The sequence below is a fragment of the Schistocerca nitens genome, chromosome 1 (assembly GCF_023898315.1).
Source record: "Schistocerca nitens isolate TAMUIC-IGC-003100 chromosome 1, iqSchNite1.1, whole genome shotgun sequence".
Classification (NCBI taxonomy): Eukaryota; Metazoa; Arthropoda; class Insecta; order Orthoptera; family Acrididae; genus Schistocerca; species Schistocerca nitens.
Genome location: NC_064614.1, coordinates 872245739 through 872271998, shown reverse-complemented (window position 1 = coordinate 872271998; position 26260 = coordinate 872245739). Strand labels below are relative to the sequence as shown.

The 26260-nt window shown below is 43.3% G+C and overlaps 1 non-coding gene across 1 annotated transcript; it reads left to right on the top strand.

The window, feature by feature from the left end:
* The first annotated feature begins 21304 nt into the window (after positions 1-21304).
* Positions 21305-21379, top strand: Trnas-cga (transfer RNA serine (anticodon CGA)). Its single transcript has one exon. It is a non-coding gene; the product is annotated as a tRNA-Ser (tRNA).
* The last annotated feature ends 4881 nt before the right edge of the window (positions 21380-26260 follow it).

Below are 26260 nucleotides of genomic sequence, written 5' to 3'. Positions count from 1 at the left end.
TTCAGTCTTTAGAAAAATGGTAAAAATTTATTGAACGTAAAATAGGACAAATAACACAAGTTAAACGAAATGATGAATAAATCATGAACTATTAGCAACACAAATGGAAGCAACAGATAATTAGCACTTCACTGGGTGGCATTTGGTTGGAAAAGTTTAAAGTTTAGCTGTTTTATCTGTTTAACTTTGCCCAAAACGTGAAATTATCAAGCGCTGAATAGTCTTTGATGGATTTGTTCTGTACAGAGCAGGTGGCGAGAGTACAATCCTGTTTGCCCTAACAAGCCAGAACCGCAATACTGTACCCCTATCTCGATGCGTAGCGCTGCCCCAAGTGACGGTCGTGGTGCACGCATCTGCAGAGTACCGATGTGCGGCGCCTGTAATTCATTATCACGTTCACGAAATATGCAAAGTCGTGGGCAGGCGAACTGTTAGACGGATCTTAACTACTCCTAAATGACTTCAAAAAAGAAGACGAAGTAAATATTCCAGAATTCGAATCGAGAACAGCGGCCAATGTGGGTAACGTAGAAGTAAATATTCTCGGAATTGTGAAGCTACTTAAAGCACTTAATAAAAACAAGTCTTCTGGTCCAGACTGCATACCAATTAGGTTTCTTCCGGAGTATGCTTATACGTTAGCTCCATACTTAACAATCATATACAACCGTTCGCTCGACGAATGATCCTTACCCAAAGACTGGAAAGTTGCACAGGTCACACCAATATTCAAGAAAGGCAGTAGGAGTAATCCACTGAATTACAGGCCCATATCTTCAACGTCGATATGCAGTAGGATTTTGGAACTTATATTGTGTTCGAAAATTATGAGTTCAAAAATGGTTCAAATGGCTCTGAGCACTATGGGACTTAACATCTGTGGTCATCAGTCCCCTAGAACTTAGAACTACTTAAACCTAACTAACCTAAGGACATCACACACATCCATGCCCGAGGCAGGATTCGAACCTGCGACCGTAGCAGCCGCGCGGTTCCGGACTGCGCGCCTAGAACCGCTAGACCACCGCGGCCGGCAAAATTATGAGTAACCTCGAAGAAAACGTTGTATTGATACACAATCAACTTGGTTTCAGAAAACATCGTTCCTGTGAAACACAACTAGGTCTTTATTCACATGAAGTGTTGAGTGCTATTGACAAGGGATTTCAGATCGTTTCCGTATTTTTGGATTTCCGGAAGGCTTTTGACATTGTACCACACAAGCGACTCGTAGTGAAATTGTGTGCTTATGGAACGTCATCTCAGTTATGTGACTAGATTTGTGATTTCCTGTCGTAGTGAAACAAAAGTGATTACTGGCGTTCCCCAAGGTAGTGTAATAGGCCCTTTGGTGTTCCTTATCTGTATAAACGATTTGGGAGATAATCTGAGCAGCCGTTTTCGGTTGTTTGCAGATGAAGCTGTCGTTTATTTACGAACAACGTCATTAGAAGAACGAAACAAACTGCAAAACGATTTAGAAAAGTGGCAATTGACCATAAATAACGAAATGTGTGAGGTAATCCAGATGAGTGCTAAAAGGAACTCGTTAAACTTCGGTTACACGATAAATCAGTTTAATCTAAAAGCCGTAAATTCAATTAATTGCCTAGGTATTACAATTACGAACAACTTAAATTGGAAATAACACATAGAAAATGTTGTGGGGAAGGCTAACCAAAGGCTGCGTTTTATTGGCAGGACACTTAGAAAATGTAACAGACCTACTAAGGAGACTGCCTACACTCCGTCCTCTTTTAGAATACTGCTGCACGGTGTGGGATCCTTACCACATAGGACTGACGGAGTACATTGAAAAAGTTCAAAGAAAGGCAGCACGTTTTGTATTACTGCGAAATATGGGAGAGAGTGTCACAGAAATGATACAGGATTTGGGCTGCACATTTGGCGTTTTTCATTGCGACCGAATCTTCTCACGAAATACCAATCACCAACTTTCTCCTTAGAATGCGAAAATATTCTGTTGACACCGACCTACATAGAGAGCAACGATTACCACGATAAAATAAGGGAAATCAGAGCTCGTACGGAAAGATATACGTGTTCATTCTTTCAGCACGCTATACGAGATCGGAATAATAGAGAATTCTGAAGGTGGTTCGATGAACCCTCTACCAGGCACTTAAATGTGATTTGCAGAGTATCCATGTAGAAGTAGATGTTGATGTACTCTCTGATGGAGCCTTGAAATCTCAGCGTATTCCAGTGTGTGACACTCCCGTTCACTCTCTCATACGGCAGTGTATACAACGTCAAGGTAGCAGTGGCAGACCTGGTACGAGTAAGACTGTCGTCGGCACAAAGAGTTGTCTGTGATGACTGAGATCTAAACTGTGATTCTTCAGTTTCTCCAGGCGTATCTCATGACGAAATAAATCTCGAATGAACATCTTCGTGTGAGTGTACAAAGGACACAACATTTCGGCAACCGACCTTGTTGCCATTATCTGGTGTGTAAATTGCGTCCTTTGTACACTCATACCAGGCTGTTCACCCGAGATTTATTTCGTCGAGATCTAAACTGTCTTTACAACTATGACTTCACCACAGGCTCCCCTGTGATGACCAATGCCAGTGCGAAATCTTCCTCAGTATTAGTGTCTCAAGAGCAACCCACTCATAACAAAACTGCAGACCAGTGTCTCCTGTCCAGACCAGAATCTGAATGAATACAGCCGTGTTTCTCCACTACTCCTCACATAGGAGTGACTCAGTCCGCCTTAACCGATAGAGGTGCTTCAGGAACCGTCTGTAGTAAATGAAGCGGGGTGACTTGCTGAGCAGGAACTCTCTGTGATACCTCCAGCCTACACAGTACCAATGTCAGGCAAAAATGCTTGGTAGTGTACGTGCATAATATCCTGTTCGTACCATAGGCTCCACTTATTGTTCCACAAACTTCTGATTTGCCGCAGGGTATCTTTGAGGAGGTCTGTGTAAGGAACATGTTCATGCGCCTTTTCCCCTTAGTGAATGGCTAAGAGAAAGGTGAATGTCTCACTTCAACATATGTATTGTTCCATTTAGACACTAATATTACTTAGCGTGAATATATCATAAAACAGCAATTAAAAACAATAACAAAAATGATGCAGTGCTCTAGACAGTAATATTTACAAATGTCTACGGAGGTCGTGGATTGATGCTAACATTTTTAAACTTTGTCCAGCGGTTTGTTCACATCGCTGTGCACGTGTTTTTGTTAATACGGCTGTCAGAAGCACTAAAGCATATGTAGCAGACAACAACAATTGTGAATGTCTTTTACAATCAAACGCAGCTTAACCTCATAACCAATTATGTTTCTCTACAGTTATTTATTGTAAAATGACTCAATTTTTCTACCTGACGAGACAAGGTGTAAAGGTCATAACTACGATACCAGTGCAAGGTGATGATTATGAAAATTTACTTCTCCTCCTTATTTTAAGTTGCTAGGATACACAGTACAAAAGCTATGTTGCTACGGATGTTTTAACACATGCATAATGGCGTTCCAAGCACTGACACTAGTCATATCTGTAACAAGTGACTTCTTCGTTTATTATCTATGACTTGGTGCGCTGTATATAGATTTACAAAAAGCCCGTACTTAGTGAAATCGAGAATTACCAGGATCAGCGAAATGACAAGGAAGGACTAGGTCCCTTTAATTGACATAATTTACCCATGGACAACAACATTTATTTTTATATACACTACTGGCCATTAAAATTGCTACACCAATAAGAAATGCAGATGATAAACGGGTATTGATTGGACAAATATATATTATACTAGAACTGACATGTGATTACGTTTTCACACAGTTTGGGTGCATAGACCCTGAGAAATCAGTACCCAGAACAACCACCTCTGGCCGTAATAACGGCCTTGATACGCCTGGGCATTGAGTCAAACAGAGGTAGGATGGCGTGTACAGGTACAGCTGCCCATGCAGCTTCAACACGATACCACAGTTCATCAAGAGTAGTGACTGCGGTATTGTGACGAGCCAGTTGCTCGGCCACCATTGACCAGACGTTTTCAATTGGTGAGAGATCTGGAGAATGTGCTGGCCAGGGCAGTAGTCGAACATTTTCTGTATCCACAAAGGTCCGTACAGGACCTGCAACATGCTGTCGTGCATTATCCTGCTGAAATGTAGGGTTTCGCAAGGGTCGAATGAAGGGTAGAGCCACGGATCGTAACACATCTGAAATGTAACGTCCACTGTTCAAAGTGCCGTCAATACGAACAAGAGGTGACCGAGACGTGTAACCAATGGCACCCTATACCAGCACGCCAGGTGATACTCTAGTATAGCGATGACGAATACACGCTTCCAATGTGCGTTCACCGCGACGTCGCCAAAAACGGATGCGACCATCCTGATGCTGTAAACAGAACCAGGATTCATCCGAAAAAATGACGTTTTGCCATTTGTGGCCCGCATCTCGTGGTCGTGCGGTAGCGTTCTCGCTTCCCACGCCCGGGTTCCGGGGTTCGATTCCCGGCGGGGTCAGGGATTTTCTCTGCCTCGTGATGGCTGGGTGTTGTGTGTGATGTCCTTAGGTTAGTTAGGTTTAAGTAGTTCTAAGTTCTAGGGGACTGATGACCATAGATGTTAAGTCCCATAGTTCTCAGAGCCATTTGAACCATTTTTTTAAGCCATTTGTGCACCCAGGTTCGTCGTTGAGTACACCATCGCAGGCGCTCCTGTCTGTGATGCATCGTCAAGGGTAACCGCAGCCATGATCTCCGAGCTGATAGTCCATGCTGCTGCAAACGTCTTGGAACTGTTGGTGCAGATGGTTGTTGTCTTGCAAACATCCCCACCTGTTGACTAGGTATCGAGACTTGTCTGCACGATCCGTTACAGCCATGCGGATAAGATGCCTGTCATCTCGACTGCTAAAAAAAGTGATACGAGGCCGTTGGGATCCGCATTACCCTCCTGAACTCACCGATTCCATATTCTGCTAACGGTCATTGGATCTCGACCAACGCGAGCAGCAATGTCGCGATACGATAAACCACAATCGCGATAGGCTACAATCCGACCTTTATCAAAGTCGGAAACGTGATAGTGCGCATTTCTCCTTCTTACACGAGGCATCATAACAACGTTTCGCCAGGCAGCGCCGGCCAACTGCTGTTTGTGTATGAGACATCGTTTGGAAACTTTCCTGATGTCAGCACGTTGTAGGTGTCGCCACCGGCGCCAACCTTGTGTGAATGCTCTGAAATGCTAATTATTTGCATATCACAGCATATTCTTCCTGTCGGTTAAATTTCGCGTCTGTAGCACGGCATCTTCGTGGTGTAGCAATTTTAATGGCCAGTAGTGTATTTTCTTTGATAAGACCAGGCTCCCTTGGAAAAACGGGTACAAAAATTGAAATTACTTTGCCAACACAGGCGTTCAAATTGGTTAGTGAGACAGCCGCTAGTTAAAATAATAATAGCCTCAAAAAAATTCAAGAAATAAATCCTTAAAAATATTTGATTTTTCAAAATTTTTAAATTAAACAATTTAAAATGAAACAGCCCATTTAAAATAATTACAAGGCTTCTAGATAAATTTTTCAAGTTAATTCAAGTCCGAGACATTAAGCCGACCCCCGGAAGATGAATATTAAAAAAGGTAACATAGGGATCACACACAAAAATTTACAATAAAACTTTGACAAGAACGCAATGTGTATTAGACGTTAAAGAGAAAATTTCCTGTGTGAAGCCGGATAACCAAAGGCCTTTTTGTCCGACAGCAAAATTTCGTTTACAGTGAAAGTCAGAAAACATAAGATACGCAACCCGAGCACAGACAGCCAGGAGGCGCAACTGCAAACATACTGCAGTTCGCGGTAGGAAATGCTCGAAGCTGTGCACACGGCCTCAATGAAGGCAGGCCTACGCAGCATGAAGCTGCCGACACGCAACACTCCCCCAGAAACTTCGTAAGTGCTGCTAACAAACAAGGAAGGTAAGGGTCTGACTGTATAATACTATAAGTAAAGTTACGGTTTAACCATGATTGCACTTACAGAGCGTTTCCGGTAAGCTGATACGCCTCAGGAAATAAGCTTCCCTAGCAGTACTACAGTAAGGGAGCTGTAATTTCTTCAGGAAGAAATATATTAAACACTCGCTACGATCTTACCATTAGACAGACCTCATAAAATGCCTAGAAAGGCTGGATAATAGTAATACCAGAGAGCCTACCAGCTTCTGGAACATCTTGAAAACAAGTATGAAAACTTAGAACAAATTGTTCTCTTGCATCAGAACTTTAGAACAACGCTTTAAAAGAGAACAACTAGTAACATTTAGGCCCCCGGTACAGTTATGCGTGTCAATGGACATGTAACGTAACCATAAAAACATTATCCATGGCAATCCTTTGAGAGAGAATGCTGGCCAGCAGATTAAGAAAACTTACTTCAAAATCACATAGAGCCGACGGGGCGATACTCTATTCCTAAAATCACAGCGCAATGTAACAAGGCGTGTATGAGGACACGATTAACATAAACACGAACATCTGTTCAAATAGCTTGCGGAACGGAAAATCGGTGCACAGAGCAAAACAACGAGTTGCGCACAACATAAACGAACCAGACCTCTACCTTCTGCCCAGTAATGGCGAAGTAGAATTAACGACGACCCGGAAAAGACGTCGTTCCGATCCGCACCGCGAGTATGTTGCTCCCGGCCACAAACTGTGCTAAAAGTCCCGGCAACTGACGGCCTCTGTTTTCGGAGGCCTCTCTATTTAGACGCGATTCTAGCGGCCGCTTTTGAAGGCTAGACGAGACAGCGATAACCGCACAAGGGAGTAATCTGCGTCCCCGGGTGAGATGCCAGCTAAACGTTAACGTTAATGAAATTAGCCACCACGGCTCAATCTCAGTTTATTTGGGTAATGTAGGATACCACTCTTTACTTCTGTCAGGAAGCTATCTGCGTGGCAGAACGACCCTTCAGCTACACCAACGTAAAACTTTACGCAAGTGCAGTCTGACTCTATCTAATAATTTTGGCCCAAATTGTGAATCTGAAGTGGACATGACGTAATAGACTTTAAATTACATTATCTCCCACATACATTAATTTAAAAAGGTTCCAGGTACTCATGTCTACTAAACAGTGTGATTACACAGTTTTGCTTTCGGAAAAAACAGTATAAAATTTTATGACAAAACGTACTCTTAAATAGAGTGAGTACAAAAGGTGCTGAGATGCAGCTGACAAAGTCGGTAGCGGGTGGAGTTCCTACACCAGAATTCACAATCACAAAATAGATAATGATATCTGACTATAATATGTACCTACAGGGCATGTGGTGTGTAATTCAAAAGTGTCATGATGATCTCCCCATTGGCAAAATATTCTTCAATAACCCCCCATTCGGATCTCTGGGAGGGGACAGCCAATGGAGGAAGTAACCTTGAGCAAAATGTTCAGTAAACAACAAAAGAATAATGTTCTACGAGTTGGGGTTTGGAATCTCAGAAACTTGAACGCGGAAGGCTCAGCTAGATATAGTAGGGGTCATGCGAAGGGAAATGAGAAGAAGACAAGGATTTCTCGTGAGATGAGTATAGGGTAATGTCAACAGCGCAAAGGGAGTAGGTTTCGTTGTGAATAAGAAGGTAGGGCACAGAGTGGGTTAGTACGAATAGTTGAGTGATAGGGTTGTTCGTATTAGAATCGACGAGCAAACCAACACCAATAACGACATTTTAGGTATACATGCCGACGTCATAAGCTGAAGTTGAAGAGATAGACAAAGTATAGGAGGACAATGAAAGGTTAATACAGTATGTAAAGGCAGAGGAAAACCTAACAGTCATGGGGGAAATGGAATGCAGTTGTAGGGGAAAGAGTAGAAGAAAAGGTTACAGGAGATTAAGGACTTGGAACAAGGAATGGGAGATGAGAATGACTAATTATGTTATGTAATAAATTTCAGCCAGCAATAGTGAATACTCTGTTCAAGAATCACAAGAGAAGGAGGTATACTTGGATAAAGCTGGGAGACACTACAAGGTTTCTGTTAGATTATATCAAGGTCAGACAGAGATTCCAAAATCAGATTCCAGATAACAAGGCGTACCCAGGAGAAGACACAGACTCACATCACAATATAGTAATGATGAAGAGTAGGCTGAACTTTAAGATATTAGTCAGGAAGAATGAACAGGCAAAAAAGTGGCTATGGAAGTATTAAGGAATTCTGAGATTCTCTTCAAGTTCTCGTAGGCTATAACTACAGAAGTAAGGAATAGCTCAGTAGGCAGTACAATTGAAGAGGAATGGACATCCCTGAAAAGGCAGTCGTGGAAGTCGCAAAGAAAAACGTAGGTGAAAAGAAGGCAACTGCTACGAAAACATGGGTAACAAAATAAATACTTCAGTAAATGGATGAAAGAAGGAAGTACAAAAACGTTCAGGGAAATTCAGGAACAGAAATACAAATCATGAGAAATGACATACAGTAAATAGGACCTGCAGGGAAGTTATGACATAATGCAAAGACAATTCCACTGTTAAATGCAGAGGATAGAGCGAATAGGTGAATAGAGTACATTGAGGGCATGTATCAGAGCAAGAGGGGATGTATGTCTTACCTGATAGAAGAGGAAACAGGAGTGGATTTAGACGGTGTATCCAGTATTAGGTTCAGAATTTAAGAGAGCTTTGGAGTACTTAAGATCAAATAAGGGAGAAGGGATAGAAGCGTTCCATCGAAATATCTAAAATCATTGGGGCAAGAGGCAACAAAACGAGTAATCACTTCAGTATGTAGAATGCATGAGTCTTGCGTAATAGCATTTTACTTTCGGAAAAAAATCATCCACACAATTCCGAAGACTGCAGAAGCTGACAAGTGAGAGAATTATTGCACAATAACCTTAACAGCTCATGTGCCCAATTTGCTGACAAGAATAAGACTCATACATTCTACACACCAACGTGAATAGTCGTTTTGTTGCCACGTCCTCCAATGATTTTGGCAATTGTGATTGAATGTTATCCATGCCATCTGCCTCTTTTGATCCTAAGTCCTCTGAAGCTCTTTCAAATTATGATTGTAATACTGGATCCACTGTCTCTTCTAAACAGAGTCCCGTTTCTTCTTCTATTGCATCAGACAAATCTTCCCCCTCCCTCATGGAGGCTTTCAACGTATTCTTTCCACCTATCCGCTCTCTCCTCTGCATTTAACGGTGCAATTCCCATTGCACTCTTAATGTAATACTCCTGCTTTTAATGTCACTGAAGGTTGTTTCAACTTTCCTGTATGCTGAGTCTCCCGTTCCAACAATCATTTTTTTCGATATCTTCACTTTTTTCCTGCAGCCATTTCGTCTTAGCTTCCCTGCACTTGCTGTTTATTTCATTCCTCAGCATATTGTATTTCTCTATTCCTGAGTTTCCCGGAACATTTTAGTGCTTCCTCCTGTCATCGATCAGTTGAAGTATTCTTCTGTTACCCGTGGTTTCATCGCAGTTACCTTCTTTGTACCTATGTTTTCCTTCCCAACTTCTGTGATGACCCTTTTTAGAGATGTCCATTCCTCTTCAACTGTAATGCCTACTGAGCTATTCCTTATTGCCGTATCTATAGCCTTAGAGAACATCATCCATATCTCCTCATTCCTTAGTACTCCCGTGTCTCGCTTCTTTGCGTATTGATTCTTCCTCACTAACGGTTTAACCTTTAGCCTACTCTTCATCACTACTATGTTGTGATCTGAGTCTATGTTTGCTGCTGGGCACGCCTTACAATCCTGTATTTGATTTCGGAATCTCTATCTGAGCATGATGTAATCTAACTGAAATCTTTCGGTATCACCCGGCATTTTCCAAGTATACCTCCTCCTCTTGTGATTCTTGAACAGAGTATTCGCTATTACTAGCTGAAACTTGTTACAGAACTCAATTAGTCCTTCTGTTCTCCGATTCCTTATCTTAAGCCCATATTCTCCTGTTACCTTTTCTTCTACTCCTTCCCCTACAACTGCATTCCAGTCTCCTATGGCTATCAGATTGTCATATCCCTTCACGTACTGTATTGCCCTTTCAATATCCTCATACACTTTCTCTATCTCTTGTTCTTCAGCTTGCGACGTCGCCATGTATACCTGAACTATCATTGGCAGTGTTGATTTGCTGTCGGTTCTGATAAGAACAACCCTATCACTGAACTGTTCACAGTAACACACTCTCTGCCCTACCTTCTTATTCATAACGAATCCTACTCCCACTATACCATTTCCTGCTGTTATTAATATTATCCTCTGCTCATCTGACCAGAAATCCTTGTCTTCTTTCCACTTCACTTCACTATTCTATATATCGCTTGAGCCTTGTCCCGCAGTTACGTAGGGTCAGCCATCGTTAATCGGATTTCGCATGTTAATGTTTAAGGGGTGGCTAGATGCCCTTCCTACCGCCACCCCAAACCCACCGGGATGGAATTAGTGTACCCCAACTGTCTGCATCGAGTGTAATCCATGGAATAGTGCGAAACAGTTCAGATGTCTGCGAGCCGTGTAACTGAGGCGGAACATGGGGACCAGCCCGGTATTCACCTAGCGGGACGTGGAAAACCGCCTAAAAACCACATCCGCCGGGCGGATTCGACCCGAGGCCAGCGCACCTAGCCGAGTCGAGGAAGCAGCGTGTTAGCGCTCTCTGCTACCCTGACGGGTTTCCACTTCACTTCACTGACCCCTACTATATCTACATTTAGCTTTTGCATTTCCCTTTTCAGATTTTCTAGTTCCCCTACCACTTTCTCAGCTTCCGTTGATTATTAAATCTTTTTCTCATGGTACTCTTCGTCTTGGCAGTTCCCTCCCGGACATCCGAATGAGGGTCTATTCTATAATCTTTTGCCAATGGTGAGCTCATCATGACATTTCGTCAATTGCAGGCCACATGTCCTGTGGATACACGTTACGTGTCTTTAATGCACTGGTTTCCACTGCATTCTGCATCCCCATGCCGTTTGTCATTGCTGATTCTTCCGCCTTCAGGGGCGATTTTCCACCCCTAGGACAAGATAGTGCCCTGAACCTCTTTCCGCTACTTCGACCACTTTGACATGGCCGTTGGCAGAATGAGGGGTGACTCCTTACGCCGGAATGCTAGTTGCTAGTTGTTAATAAAAAATTGAGCAGCCACGAGATTCGAAAGCGTGACCGAAGACGTTTTGATGATGAATGAAAGTCGCTGCCCCTAAACCACGGTTGCAAAAACCGTTGGTCAAAGAATTACAGCCTCCTCTGCTCGATACAGGACACGGAATTGCGCCTTAAAACCAGACATGAAATTGTGATGACACGCGAACCAAGGCACTTTATCAGAAAATTTGCTGATAATTGCGTTATAGACCACACACAAAAATTCGACCAGTTCCTTTTCCACCTAACCACTCTCTATTGCGCCACGGAAAAGGTGCCCTCGACATCTCGCCAATCAAGGCACAGATTCACCGTTCACGTGGAAACACGGGCCTGAGAGCCTAAATCGGTGTGCGGCAGACATATAGCGGCACTGACCCATTACCTGTTAGGTGTTTCTGGTAACAGTAGAGACAGGGACACAGGAGAGAAAGGGATACCCCACCAAGGCGTTTAAACTGTGTTGCAAAAACTCATTGTGTAAAGGGTTGGTGTCCATAAAAATCTTCGAGATACCATGCTCACGTGATGGAACCATCAGACGGTATCATCTCTCTACTAGCGAGGTTTTTGGGAAGCTTCAGGACTTCAGAAGAGTTTCAGGTTGGAACTGAACATTTATGGTGGCTCTATAATGGCGGCCGAAGACTTCCGACATAAGAAGTCAATCTCATTCTGCCAACGGCCTTGTCAAAGAGGGCGGAGGAGCGGATAGAGGTTCAGGGCACTCGCTTGTCCTAGGGGTGAGAAATTGCCCATAAATGCGGAAGAATCAGCAATGATCAACGACATGAGGATGCAGAAGGCAATGGAAACCACTGCATTAAAGACACGTAACGTGTATCCACAGGACATGTGGCCTGTAATTGAAGAAGTGTCTTGATGATCTCTCCATTGGCAAAAGATTCCGGAATAGTCCCCCATTCGGATCTCCTGGAGGGGACTGCCAAGGGGGAGGTTAGCATGAGAAAAAGATTGAATAATCAACGAAAGGATAACGTTCTACGAGTCGGGGTGTGGAATGTCAGAAGCTTGAACGTGGTAGGGAAACTAGAAAATCTGAAAAGGGAAATGCAAAGGCTCAATCTAGATATAGTATGGGTCAGTGAAGTGAAGTGGAAGTAAGACAAGGATTTCTGGTCAGATGAGTATCGGGTAATATCAACAGCAGCAGAAAATGGTATAACAGGTGTAGGATTCGATATGAATAGGAAGGTAGGACAGAGGGTGTGTTACTGCGAACAGTTCAGTGACCGGGTTGTTCTAATCAGAATCGACAGCAGACCAACACCTACAACGATTGTTCAGGTATACATGCCGACGTCGCAAGCTGAAGATGAACAGATAGAGAAAGTGTATGAGGATATTGAAAGGGTAATGCAGTATGTAAAGGGGGACGAAAATCTAATAGTCATGGGCGACTGGAATGCAGTTGCAGGGGAAGGAGTAGAAGAAAAGATTACAGGAGAATATGGGCTTGGGACGAGGAATAAAAGAGGAGAATGACTAATTGAGTTCTGTAACAAGTTTCAGCTAGTAATAGCGAATACCCTGTTCAAGAATCACAAGAGGAGGAGGCATACTTGGAAAAGGCCGGGAGATACGGGAAGATTTCAATTACATTACATCATTGTCAGACAGAGATTCCGAAATCAGATACTGGATTGTAAGGCGTACCCAGGAGCAGATATAGACTCAGATCACAATATAGTAGTGATGAAGAGTAGGCTAAAGTTCAAGACATTAGTCAGGAAGAATCAATACGCAGAGAAATGGGATACTGAAGTACTAAGGAGTGACGAGATACGTTTGAAGTTCCCTAACGCTGTTGATACAGAAATAAGGAATAGCACAGTAGGCAGTACAGTTGAAGAGGAATGGACATCTCTAAAAAGGGTCATCACAGAAGTTGGGAAGGAAAACATAGGTACAAAGAAGGTAGCTTCGAAGAAACCATGGGTAACAGAAGAAATACATCAGATGATTGATGACAGGAGGAAGTACAAACTTGTTCCGGGAAAATCAGGAATATAGAAATACAAGTCGCTGAGTAATGAAATAAATAGGAAGTGCAGGGAAGCTAAGACGAAATGACTGTAGGAAAAATGTGAAGACATCGAAAAAGATATGATTGTCGGAAGGACTGACTCAGCATACAGGAAAGTAAAAAAAACCTTTGGTGGCATTAAAAGCAACGGTGGTAACATTAAGAGTGAAACGGGAATTCCACTATTAAATGCAGAGGAGAGAGCAGATACGTGGAAATAATACATTGAAAGCCTCTATGAGGGTGAAGATTTGTCTGATGTGGTAGAAGAAGAAACAGGAGTCGATTTAGAAGAGATAGGGGATCCAGTATTAGAATCGGAATTTAAAAGAGCTTTGGAGGACTTACGGTCATATAAAGCAGAAGGGATAGATAACATTCTATCAGAATTTCTAAAATCATTGGGGGAAGTGGCAACAAAACGACTATTCACGTTGGTGTGTACAATATATGAGTCTGGCGACATACCATCTGACTTTCGGAAAAGCATCATCCACACAATTCCGAAGACGGCAAGAGCTGACAAGTGCGAGAATTATCGCACAATCAGCTTAACAGCTCATGCATCGGAGCTGCTTACAAGAATATTATACAGACGAATGGAAAAGAAAATTGAGAATGCGCTAGGTGACGATCAGTTTGGCTTTAGGAAAAGTAAAGGGACGAGAGAGGCAATTCTGACGTTACGGCTAATAATGGAAGCAAGGCTAAAGAAAAATCAAGACACTTTCATAGGATTTGTCGAACTGGAAAAAGCGTTCGACAATGTAAAATGGTGCAAGCTGTTCGAGATTCTGAAAAATATAGGGGAAAGCTATAGGGAGAGACGGGTCATATACAATACGTACAACAACTAAGAGGGAATAATAAGCGTGGACGATCAAGAACGAAGTGCACGTATTAAGAATGGTGTAAGACAAGGCTGTAGCCTTTCGCCCCTACTCTTCAATCTGTACATCGAGGAAGCAATGATGGAAATAAAATAAAGGTTCAGGAGTGGAATTAAAATACAAGGTGAAAGGATATCAATGATACGATTCGCTGATGACATTGCTATCCTGAGTGAAAGTGAAGAAGAATTAAATGATCTGCTGAACGGAATGAACAGTTTAATGAGTACACAGTTTGGTTTGAGAGTAAATCGGAGAAAGACGAAGGTAATGAGAAGTAGTAGAAATGAGAACAGCGAGAAACTTAACATCAGAATTGATTGTCACGAAGTCAATGAAGTTAAGGAATTCTGCTACCTAGGCAGTAAAATAACCGATGACGGACGGAGCAAGGAGGACATCAAAAGCAGACTCGCTATGGCAAAAAAGGCATTTTTGGCTAAGAGAAGTCTACTAATATCAAATACCGGCCTTAATTTGAGGAAGAAATGTCTGAGGATGTACGTCTGGAGTACAGCATTGTATGGTAGTGAAACATGCACTGTGTGAAAACCGGAACAGAGGAGAATCGAAGCATTTGAGTTGTGGTGCTATAGACGAATGTTGAAAATTAGGTGGGCTGATAAGGTAAGGAATGAGGAGGTTCTACGCAGAATCGGAGAGGAAAGGAATATGTGGAAAACACCGATAAGGAGAAGGGACAGGATGATAGGACATCTGCTAAGACATGAGGGAATGACTTCCATGGTACTAGAGGGAGCTGTAGAGGGCAAAAACTGTAGAGGAAGACAGAGATTGGAATACGTCAAGCAAATAATTGAGGGCGTAGGTTGCAAGTGCTACTCTGAGATCAAGAGGTTAGCACAGGAAAGGAATTCGTGGCGGGCCGCATCAAACCAGTCAGTAGACTGATGACAAAAAAAAACAAACTAATAATGGCCTGTGCTGTGATACAAAAGCACTTCGCTTAATTTAGACAAGACCCCTTGTCAAAACGCTGACATATTCAGCCTTTCCAGGTAATGACGGGAACAGTGGAGAATCGAAGCATTTGAGATGTGCTGTTGCAAGTGAATAATGAAAATTAGGTCGGCTTATAAGGAAAGGAATGAGGAGATTCGGCGCAGACTCGGACAGGAAAGGAATAAATCTAAAATACTGACACGGAGAAGGGACAGGCTGATAAAGTATCTGTGAAGACATCAGGGAATACTTCCATGGTACTAGAGGGAGCTGCAGAGGTCAAAAACCGTAGAGGAAGACAGAGGTTGGAATACATCCAGCAAAAAACTGAGGACGTAGTTCGCAAGTGATAATCTGAGATGAAGAGGTTGGCATAGGAGAGGAAATAGTGGCGGGCCGCATCATCCCAGCCAGAAGACTGACGTCACACAAAAAAGGCGTAACCTCCAGTTGTCTCCCAAATCATTGTCGCATTCAGTTTCCATTTTAGGAGTGTTGGAAACTGAAAATGTGTGAACAAAATTGTAATGTCTCGCGTGATCGCAAGAGATTTTCAAATGACAGGCATTATTTCAACGGAATTATGACACATGTTGCTAATATACGAGGTGCTGTACGAGCAGTGCCTCGTGTAATACGTTTGTTCCGGCAAACCCTTGGCCCTTCAACTCCTATTTAGTTGCGAGTGCTTAAAAAAAATAGTGACAGCGCAATGGGCCGATCGCAAAATTTATCATGCATAACAGCTGGCGATATGTACACCAGAACGTCAGCGATTGGCTCCAAACATGAAAACTTATCGTTAACGTGTGTTATATCTGACGGTGGACTCTTTCATGTGCGATACATAATGTTTCTTCACCATTTAAGCTTCATTAGCACAGATTACCTCTTAGAGATACGTTGCGATCTCTCTATGTGTGTGATTTCTACGACAGATAAGTATTCCGTGAAACGCATAGCAAAAAGCGACCTAAGAACTGAGACTGTCGAAGACATCATGGCAGAAGCTGAGGAATTTTACTATCCATAATCTAAATTACACAAGATGATCAGGGTAAGGGGACCACATAGAACAGACTGCCAGAAGTCAAGACTGCGTTTCTCGTCAGCACAGTCGAACTCGCAGAAGCCAATACTAAACAACGGGAAAATTGCAAAATTAAGTAAACTGAATTGTCTGTGATGTGGTTGAGTGCGAATTAAGGAAACTCAACACGCTAAACTAAAAATCTGGAATTACGGATATTGAGATGATGGGTGTAACGGGTGTGCAAAATTGAAGAGATTCTTGTATGACAGAGATGAAGTGGTATACAACGTAAAATTAATGAAAAGACAAATGATTAATAAGGTGAATTCCAAAATAAATCAGACATTTAGCATTGGAACACCATAAACAATTGCTTTTGGCTGAGCATTGCATGTTCCAAAACGTTTCTGTGGCAAGCAATGCTTTTAATGTTTGATCAACTATCAGACAAAGTGAAATCTTCATCGTGCAGCCGTTCTTATGAAACTTAATTTCGAGCGTTATCTACTGTTTAGGGCCTCTCTATATTTTCCTGTACCCCTATAACGTAGAAAAACTTTGCATTTGTGAAAGCCAAAAGAGAATGGATCGAATGCTTATAAATTGTGGTTTAAAGGAATCGCTGCATAGAGAAAGGCAGAGCATAATATTGGATTGGAAGGTTGGAAAAGTGGTCTCAGAAATATAACAACGAAATAGATGAAGTAGACCCAAAACTGAAACCACTAATACGATGAACTAATCTCCAGGTGATATCTTTCCGTATGATATTAACCTACCTATGGACTGGTACTATACCCACCATGTAGCATATCAATGGCATTACTGGAGTAGCTCATAGACTACTGCTGTACCGGATACCCCTAGAACTCAACGCAACTATTACTCTTCAGTAGTCCCTTATTTGTCCTCAGGAGCGACAATGGACTCTGTAAATGAACTATAACCTAGGTATATTTCTTAACAGCACTGTAATTCTGTTCTACAATCTCGTTGAGTCAATCACACTACCAGACCATTCAACTATGGACGCATATCGTTGTAATACTGTTGTGTCAGTCTGTACAGTCCCCACAAGACCAGATGCGTAATTGCAGAATTTTTATTAAATAATTTATAAATGAAAAAGCAATCATTGAAAGACTACGTTGATGACAGACACAGTTCCCTTCCTAGAGAGCATTCACTACGTCTGACCGTATTGGTTCAAATGGCTCTGAGCACTATGGGACTTAACATCTGAGGTCATCAGTCCCCTAGAACTTTACTTAAAACTAACTAGCCTAACGACATCACACACATCCATGCCCGAGACAGGATTCGAACCTGCGACCGTAGCTGTCGCGCTGTTCCAGATTGAAGCGCCTAGAACCGCTCGGCCACACCGGCCGGCCCCTGACCGTATTATTGTCAGGAAAACCAACTGAAGGCTATACAGTTTGTTCTTACATTGAACTGTTTCTGGATGATAGAATCATTTCAGATGCCCACAGCAGACAGTCAGATTCTTTATACAAGATCACATTTAGTGCTTCATGTATTACATGAGGTTACTATCCAGTTTAGGTCATTGGCCACAGTCAGATGAAGTTGCGTCGGTGATATATGTGTCATATTTACAAACGATTTAACCCTGCTTGGAAACAGATACTTGTTCCCACACACTAACACCGAAAATCTTCGTATATGGTCTGAATTTTAAAATGGCCAAAGACCAAATCTGGTCGGTTTTGTGACGTAATAAATGGTAAAATAATGTTTCTTTTTTCCACAAAGGATGTCACAGTTCTCAGTGGTGGTTTAAAATGGTTTTGTCGTTCAGAAATTGCGTCTAGGCTGTGGACCCCCACATGAACAAAATAATGAAACAATTTCTTTGTGTAAGGATCAAAAGAATTTTGCTACAGAATGAAGTAGTTCTCTGCGCCAATAGTTCATATGGAACAGCTATTACTCCAGCCACTGTATGTTTCTGTTAGTATTACTTAATTTGCAGAAATGAACGTGATTCAGTCAGCTGTACGTGTAGCGCCAATATACGAAACCTCCTCGGTGTATCAGCGTATTCTGATAACCCGTGAACATTTCAAAAGTGAAATTATGCTGGAATACCTGTTTTCCCATACAGTATAAATTGATCAGCCATGTCATTATGACCACCGACCTACTCCCGATACAAACCCGACAAGGCGACAGCAGCGTTACGTGGCGAGGAATTACTGCTAGTCAGACACACGCACTGTGCATGTAGTTTCAGTGAATGTACTGTCTGTGTGTAGAATGGGGAAGGCGCGCGATCTACTTATATCTGAGTTTGACCGAGGCCAGATTGTGATGGCCAGAGGATCCTCATTAGCAATTCGGAAACTGCACGATCTGTAGGGTGTTCGAGGAGTGCTGCGGTGAAACCACGTCTAGACGCCGTGGGGTTGGGCTGCCACCCCTCATTAGAGATGAAAAAAATGTTCAAATGTATGTGAAATCTTATGGGACTTAACTGCTAAGGTCATCAGTCCCTAAGCTTACACACTACTTAACCTAAATTATCCTAAGGACAAACACACACAACCATGCCCGAGGGAGGACTCGAACCCCCGCCGGGACCACCCGCACAGCCCATGACTGCAGCGCCCTAGACCGCTGGGCTAATCCCGCGCGGCTCATTAGAGATGTCGGAGCCGTAAGCTGGGCAGACTGGTAAAACAGGACAGGCAGCGAACTGTGGCGGAACTAACATTTTAATGCTGGGCAGAGTCCAAGTGCGTCTGAACGCACAGTGCACCGAACGCTCGTAATGCTGGGCCTCCTCAAACGACGTCCCATACGTTTGCCGATATAAACACCACGAAATCAACAACTACAACAGAAATCGGTACTTGACTCTCGGAACTGGTCGTTGGCGCAGTGACAGAGGGTTGCATCGTTTGATGAATCCCGATATCTTCTTTATAATGCCGACGGGAGGGCACGAAACCGTCGTCTTCTAGGAGAACAGTTCCTCGACATCTGTACTGCGGGGCGGAGACAAACTAGCGACTGCGGCGTTCAAGGAACCGTGACGGCCAAGGAGTAATCTGGCTACATACCACGTACACCCCTTCATGACGATCATGTTGCCCGACGGCAATGGCATTTTTCAACAAAATAATACGTCACTCAAAAGGCCCAGAGTGTGACATAATGATTCGAGGAGCACAGTGGCGAGTTTGAGTTGATATACTAGCCCGGATCGAACACTTCTGGCGTTTGATTGAACGCGGTGTCAGAGCTCGTCGGCCCCTTCCTCGGAATTTACTGGAAATAGGTGACTTGTGTGGTGCTAACACCCTCCAGTGACCTATGAAGACCTCATTGCTTCCGTGCCGAGCCACGTCACCGCTGTTATCCGTGCTACGGTGACCATCCCAGCTATTAAGAAGGTGGTCATAACGCCAGTGCATACTTTCCTTCACTTGCAGCATACGATGATGAAGTGAACCTAGTTACGATGCTCTTGGTGCCGAATACCATTGTGGTGGTCAGAAGTGCAACTTCACTCCACCGTCGCATCCGAATGCCCCCTGCCGTCCCCCCCCCCACCCCCCCACCCCCCACACACCGAAAAAACATCTTGTTATTGCACTATTCGACAAGATATCCTATTGAAGAACAACAACGAAGCACATTTAAAGCACTGTCAGCTGCATATGATACTGTCTAACACATACTTAGAATCTCCGTGACCTTCACATAAATCGCTCACCATCAACACCTGACTCTGTTGAGGCCGCTTACATACTGTATTAGGCCCGGTGACAACAGTAAACACGAACACTAATTTACCACAGAGAATTATTATTTATCTACCTGTCAATGGGGTGTGTGTGTACGAAATTACATTGACACCCTACCATGTTTTCTGAGATCTTCACTTGTTTTGTTAGGCAGTGAGCACTTAGGTGAAACAGTCACCTACGGAAACAGCAGTCCATTTGTTACGTGATGAAAATTACATAGCGTTCGAATATCGGTTACTTGTAGTCATCTTAAAAACAAGTAATCTTACCTTTGAATTTAGTCACCTACTTCTTGATGTTTAACATGAAGTATCAGACATTTTAAACATCATCACCAACGTCGGATGTACTCTAGATGTTGTGACAGCGAGGTCGTTGCGAAGATGCTCATGAAACCCAGGTGGCGGACGTTGGAAGAGAGGTGTATGCATCAGTGAAAAATTTACAGCTGAAATTCTGAGGGAATACGTTCCAGGAAGACGGGCAACATATCACTTCCCCACTGATACGTCTGGAGAAATTCTCCAAACGAGAAAATCCGAGAAATTAGAGCTAAAACAGAGGTTTACCTAGAATCATTCTTCACCTGCGCCATTAGCTAGTGAGACAGGGAAGGGGAGACCAGATAGTGGTAAAACGTCAAGTGGGTTGCTCAGTGTCCAAATATATGTAAGTAGATCAATCAAATAAGTCAAGCCACTATGTTTGGCTGAAACGACAAAGACATAACACTAATAAGGAAGGCGGATCTATAAAGCAGACTATTTCATAGAGCAGATTGAGTCCTGAATGAAGTATTACGATCAGAATGATTTCCTCCTCTCCTACAAGCATGGATTCCGAAAATATCGCTCTTTCTTCACGTGATATTCCGAAAGCCGTAAATCATAGCAGTTAGCTACATGCATTATTTCTTGATTTACAAAAAGCATTTGATTTAGTACCATATGTACAATTATAGTCGAACGTACAGTCATGTCAGGGAAAATTGGCAGTGGGGACGCAGCATGTATTGTTGGTTGGAGATATGACGATAGATGCAGGAGCAGATTCGGGAGTGCCCAAGGGAAAGTGTGTGTTGGGAACGTTACCGTTCATGTTGTATCATAATGGTCTTGCAGACCATACTAATAGTAAGAGCACTGGCCCGCGAAAGGCAAAGGTCTCGTGTTCGAGTCTCGGTCCGGCACACAGTTTTATTCTGCCACGAACTTTCATAACAGCGCACACTCCGCTGCAGAGTGAAAATTTCATTCTGGCTAAGTCATGTCTCCGCAATATCCTTTCTTCCAGCAGTGCTAGTCCTGCAAGGTATGCAAGAGAGCTTCTACGAAGTTTGAAAGGTAGGAGACGGAGTTATGGCGGAATTAAAGCTGTGAGGATGGGGCGTGAGTCGTGGTTGGGTAGCTCAGTTGGTAGAGCATTTGCCCGCGAAAGGCAAAGGTCCCGAGTTCGAGTCTCGGCCCGGCACACAGTTTTAATCTGCCACGAAATTTCATATCAGCGCACACTCCGCTTCAGAGTGAAAATTTCATTCTGAATATTGATAGTAATATTAGGCTTTTTGCTTATCATGTAACTATCTGCGAGGAAGTTCAGCTACGTGTTCTGGGTCTGGACTGGCCAATCGTGCTCGACCGCCTGTCGTGTCATCCTCTGCCAACAGCGTCACCAGACACGATACGCAGGGCGTGTGCTCAGCATATCGCTCTCCCTGTCGTCGTCGGGCTTCTAGACCATTGAACGGCTACTAATCAGTCGAGGAGTTTCTCTTTTATCATCATGAGGCTGATTGCATTCCGTATCAGTCTTCCCAACTAGTAAAAAATCCTGGACGTATCAGCAATCGAACCCGTGATCTCGAGCGTGGTAGTCAGCCATGGTGACCACGCAGCTAGAGAGGCGGATATTTATACAGAAGTACTGCCTTAAAAAGTCGTGCACAGATTTTCAGTTTCATCTTGACAAGTTTTCAAAGTGGTGCAATAATGGGTCACTTGCCTTAAATTAATAATCCTCGTGGGAGACCACAGTCATGCTGGACTTCATGAACGACATTTTTCGCTGTATGACTGTAAATTACCATTAATTCATATTATAATAAAAGGACAGTAATATATAGTCAAATGGCGAAATTTTCTTTCAAAAACTTGGTTTAAATTATTTCAACCAATATGACTGGAAGAGTCAGCAATCTTACTTATGATGATACAGTCATGTGAGACGGTCACGATCGCAAAATATGATTTATTGAACAATAAATGATACTTTGAAATAGTGACCGTTTCTTCACAAGTAACTTGCTCTAAATGTTCAGAAATGTAATACTGAGCAGTTTGAAAAATTACTTGCCTCTGCAGCCGATGTCGCTAACGCACACAGGGGCGGTGGCGCTCGACTCAAGCCTGTTCGAATCCTGGTGGTGGATGAAATATTCGGTATCGGTATTTGGTCGGAAAGAGGAGGAGAAGTGGTGGTGTATAGTACTTGATAACCAGTCTAAGCGTCAGTGTCATGGATTAAGTTGCAAACGTCTCCTTAGTGTCTCGTGAAGTGAAAGCCCGTAATAGTGTTCATTGTGATCCGTCCATCGGATGCTGACGTTAAGCTCGACACCACCTTGGTGTTATACGTGAGGAGTAGACTGTGTGCCGACACCAGGGTTCACCCTTCTCTTTTTGTATCCAATACGAACACGACTCATACTACACATACAGCCATTACAGTCACCTACACTTATCAGTAATTTTTACATACACAGTTTACGCTTCGCGGCGGAACTCAGCTTGCTGATGAACGTGATAGGAAAACCTTTCCAATTAGGCAGCCCTTACAGGCCGCCCAGCCATTCATGCTACTTCAGTTTAGTACTATATACATGAGTCATAACTGGAATTGGGTTTGTAACATTCTGAAACTATCACTGCGAGTCACTGACAGGATACTAACGATGTGCAAGCAGTCTACAGGGCGAATTTTACAAAAGACTAGTGCGACACAGTCTAGAATATCTGAAGAAAATATACTTACAAAACTTCTCACCAGTTTTAAATCATGAATCTAGGATTATGCTAAAACCACCTATGTATTTGTCCCGTAGGGATCGCCAGGACAATATTGGAATAAACAGGGTGTGCTGAGTATTGAAACAGTTATTTTGCCGCTCTCCAGATGAGAATGAAATGTGAATAATCCTTTATAACTAGTACTACGGAAATTACCCTCTGTCGTTCACTCTGGTTTGTACAGTATGCGCTGTGAGCGAGAGGATCTAGGCGCTTCAGTTCGGAACCGCGTTGCTGTTACGGTCGCAGGTTGGAATCTTGCCTCGGGCATGGATGTGTGTGATGTCATTATGTTAGTTAGGTTTCAGTAGTTCTAAGTCTAGGGGACTGATGACCTCAGATGTTAAGTCCCATAGTACTTAGAGTGATTTGAAACAATTTTGTAGAGTATGGATTTAGACTACCTGAAAAAATTTACTACATCTGGATAAAGACGAAGTCGTTTAGATCCGATTCGGGTATATGCAATTTGGGGGGTAGTAGATGTACTGATAATGTTTTCAGCGTCGTACACTAGTAGAGAGCATAGTGTCGTAGCTATCAGTGAGTCTTTTTTCTACCATTTCATAGCCAGAAGGTTCGGTACACTGCGAACGTAAGAAGCAAGCAGGCTACCATGCCACGGAGACGCATTCGTCCATCCTACAGCCACTGAGGGATTTTGAAAGATATCAAATTGTTGCCTTCCGAATGGCACAGTGTTGTGTCAGTTGTACATCGACGCTGGTGTCTGTGGTCACGTGAACATTCTCATACCCGAAGACGAGATTCTGGATGTCCATGCGGGACAGACGCCCGACATGATTGTCGTATTGTAAGGGTGCAATTGCAGGTCGTGCAGCTACCACAGCACAGATAAGAGGGTTGTGAGTCCAGACGTGTCAAGAGTAACTGTCGTTAGCAGTGGGACTGCCACACGTCTAACCCGTCTACCACTCACGCCACAGCATCGACCTCCACGGATCGACTAAAGCCGTCATAGGATCATTTGGAGGATGGAATTGCGCGCAATGGTCTTCATGGATGGAAGCAGATTCTGCCTGCACGAAAGTGATGGTCGTATGCACGTGCAACGTAACCCTGATAAGCGCTGCCTCGTAGAGTGCATTAGTCCGAGGCGCACTGGTCTCGTGTGCAATAATTGCAACTGTGGCCACCCTCGGTGTTCCTGAACGGGACGCTAACCAGCGCTCGGTACGTGCAAAATGTTTATAGACATGGTATTTTGCCAGTCTTGCTACAGGAAGATGAGATGTTGCTCCAACAGTATAAAGCTCGCCCACACATTGGCAGCGAAACTCAATGTACTGCCCAACAAGTGCAGCAGCTTTCCTGGCTAGCATGATCTTCGGATTTGTTTCCAGGTGACCATATGTTGCATGTGATGGCCAGAGAAGTGGCTCGTGTGATTCGTCAGCCAATAACTCTTATGGAAGTACGTGAGAGGTTGAGCAGGCGCGGCGTTACGTACTACAAGACAGTATTCGCCGTCTGTACGATCGACTGGATACCAGAGTCGGCACCTACACTGCCGCCCGGGAGACACCACGTAATAATACGGATGTATGACCCGTGGTTGATTCCTAGTACTCAGAATCACTCACCTACTCCATATGCACAGTTGCAACAACAAATCTTGAATGAACTGGAAACCACTATTACGGTGTGCTACTTTTCGTTTCCGGCACTGTGTATGTAGGTGTAGATTTTTTGGCATACTTTATGAGTGCCATGAAAATAATAGATTGTCGCCACCACCTGTGTCACCCCGAGAATACTTCTCCCAGGCGCACCGGTGGCTTCTTGGGCGCCCGCAGCGTGGCCGCGTTGCCCCTGGTCTAGGGCGGTTGCGGCGGTGGCGGCGGCGGCGGCGCCGTGTCAGCGGATGATGAATATTCAGCGGGCGGTAAACAAGTGGCGGCTGCCCTTTGCCGCGGCCGCTGTTTAGCTTAATTAACCGTCCACCGGCGGCCCGGATTAACGCGCGCAGTGTTTGCAGGGCGGCGGGCAGCCCGTGGCTTCCTGTCGCCGGCACGACGCTGCCAATTCACCCATCCGCGGATAGTCACTGGTCGCCTCTATCAGACAGAGGCGTTAACGCAGAACGGTCACAGTGATCTCCAAAGGTCATCGGGTTCATAGGAAACAGTGTCGCAGTAAATGACCCGACATACTAATTATTCAGAGCGCTGAATTATGCTTCATTCGCTATCGAAATGAGACGTAAGTGACTGAAGCAACACTCGTGGTTTGTTTGCTGACTGCAGGAGGGTTTCGGAAATAAAAGGTTCTGAATGTGGAAAAAAACTGCAAAAAAAGTACGGTAGGTATATGGTGAGAAGTACGTATTTAATTGATTGAAGGGTATAATGCCACACTCTCAAGGGACAACAATAAGACTCTATCGTCACTTAGGTTAAACAGTATGACGTACTTACAACTAAACATTTATTGAGAAATTGAGGTAACTAACTCTTTTGCTGCTACAGGCAAGCTCTTTGCATACCGTGCTGAGGCTTCTTTTGTTATGACTGTTCTCCACGCCAAATGCTGGTGCCTGTGCTCAGAGATGGCGTTCTGGCCGATATGAAATACTTATCATACGATTTTTCGAAAACAATTAGGAGTAAAAAAACTGATTTTTCAGATCTTACACAATCGTATCTTCACTCTATAAAGAACTGAATTTCTTTTCGTTACCCATGATACTTAGCATGCTGTATTCAGTAAAACATTGCACGAAAATTTGAAGAAATTGCAGAGGTACAAACACATTATGTAAGCTTTACGTATGGTGATTTTAGCTTATTCATTGTAGTGAAACAGATGTACGTGATATGTCGAAATTTTGTTTAAAATTGAGAGTAGAACTATATCTTATTTGGTTCTCGAGATACTGGGTTGTATGTCCGACAGGCAGTCGGGCGCGAAGCGCTCAGTTCCGTCCTTGTGGACTTGCCGGCTGCTATGAAACACATACCATCCTCTTTTAAGAAAATGATTAGCTGGGAAAAAAAGACTGAAGTAATGCGAAGTAGCAGATATGGGAATAGCGAGTGACTTAACATCGAAATCGATGATAGCGACGTAGACAAAATCAATAAATTTTTCTATCTTGGAAGCAAAAGAACCATGGTGGACGAAGGAATGAGGAAATAAAAGGCAGATTAATATAGCAAAAAAAGTCTACTGATACCAAACCTAAAGTACGTAAAATTTCATTCTGAAAACATTCCCTGGCTGTGGTACCTCCACATTCCGTATCAGTCCATTTAGTTTTCAACGTTC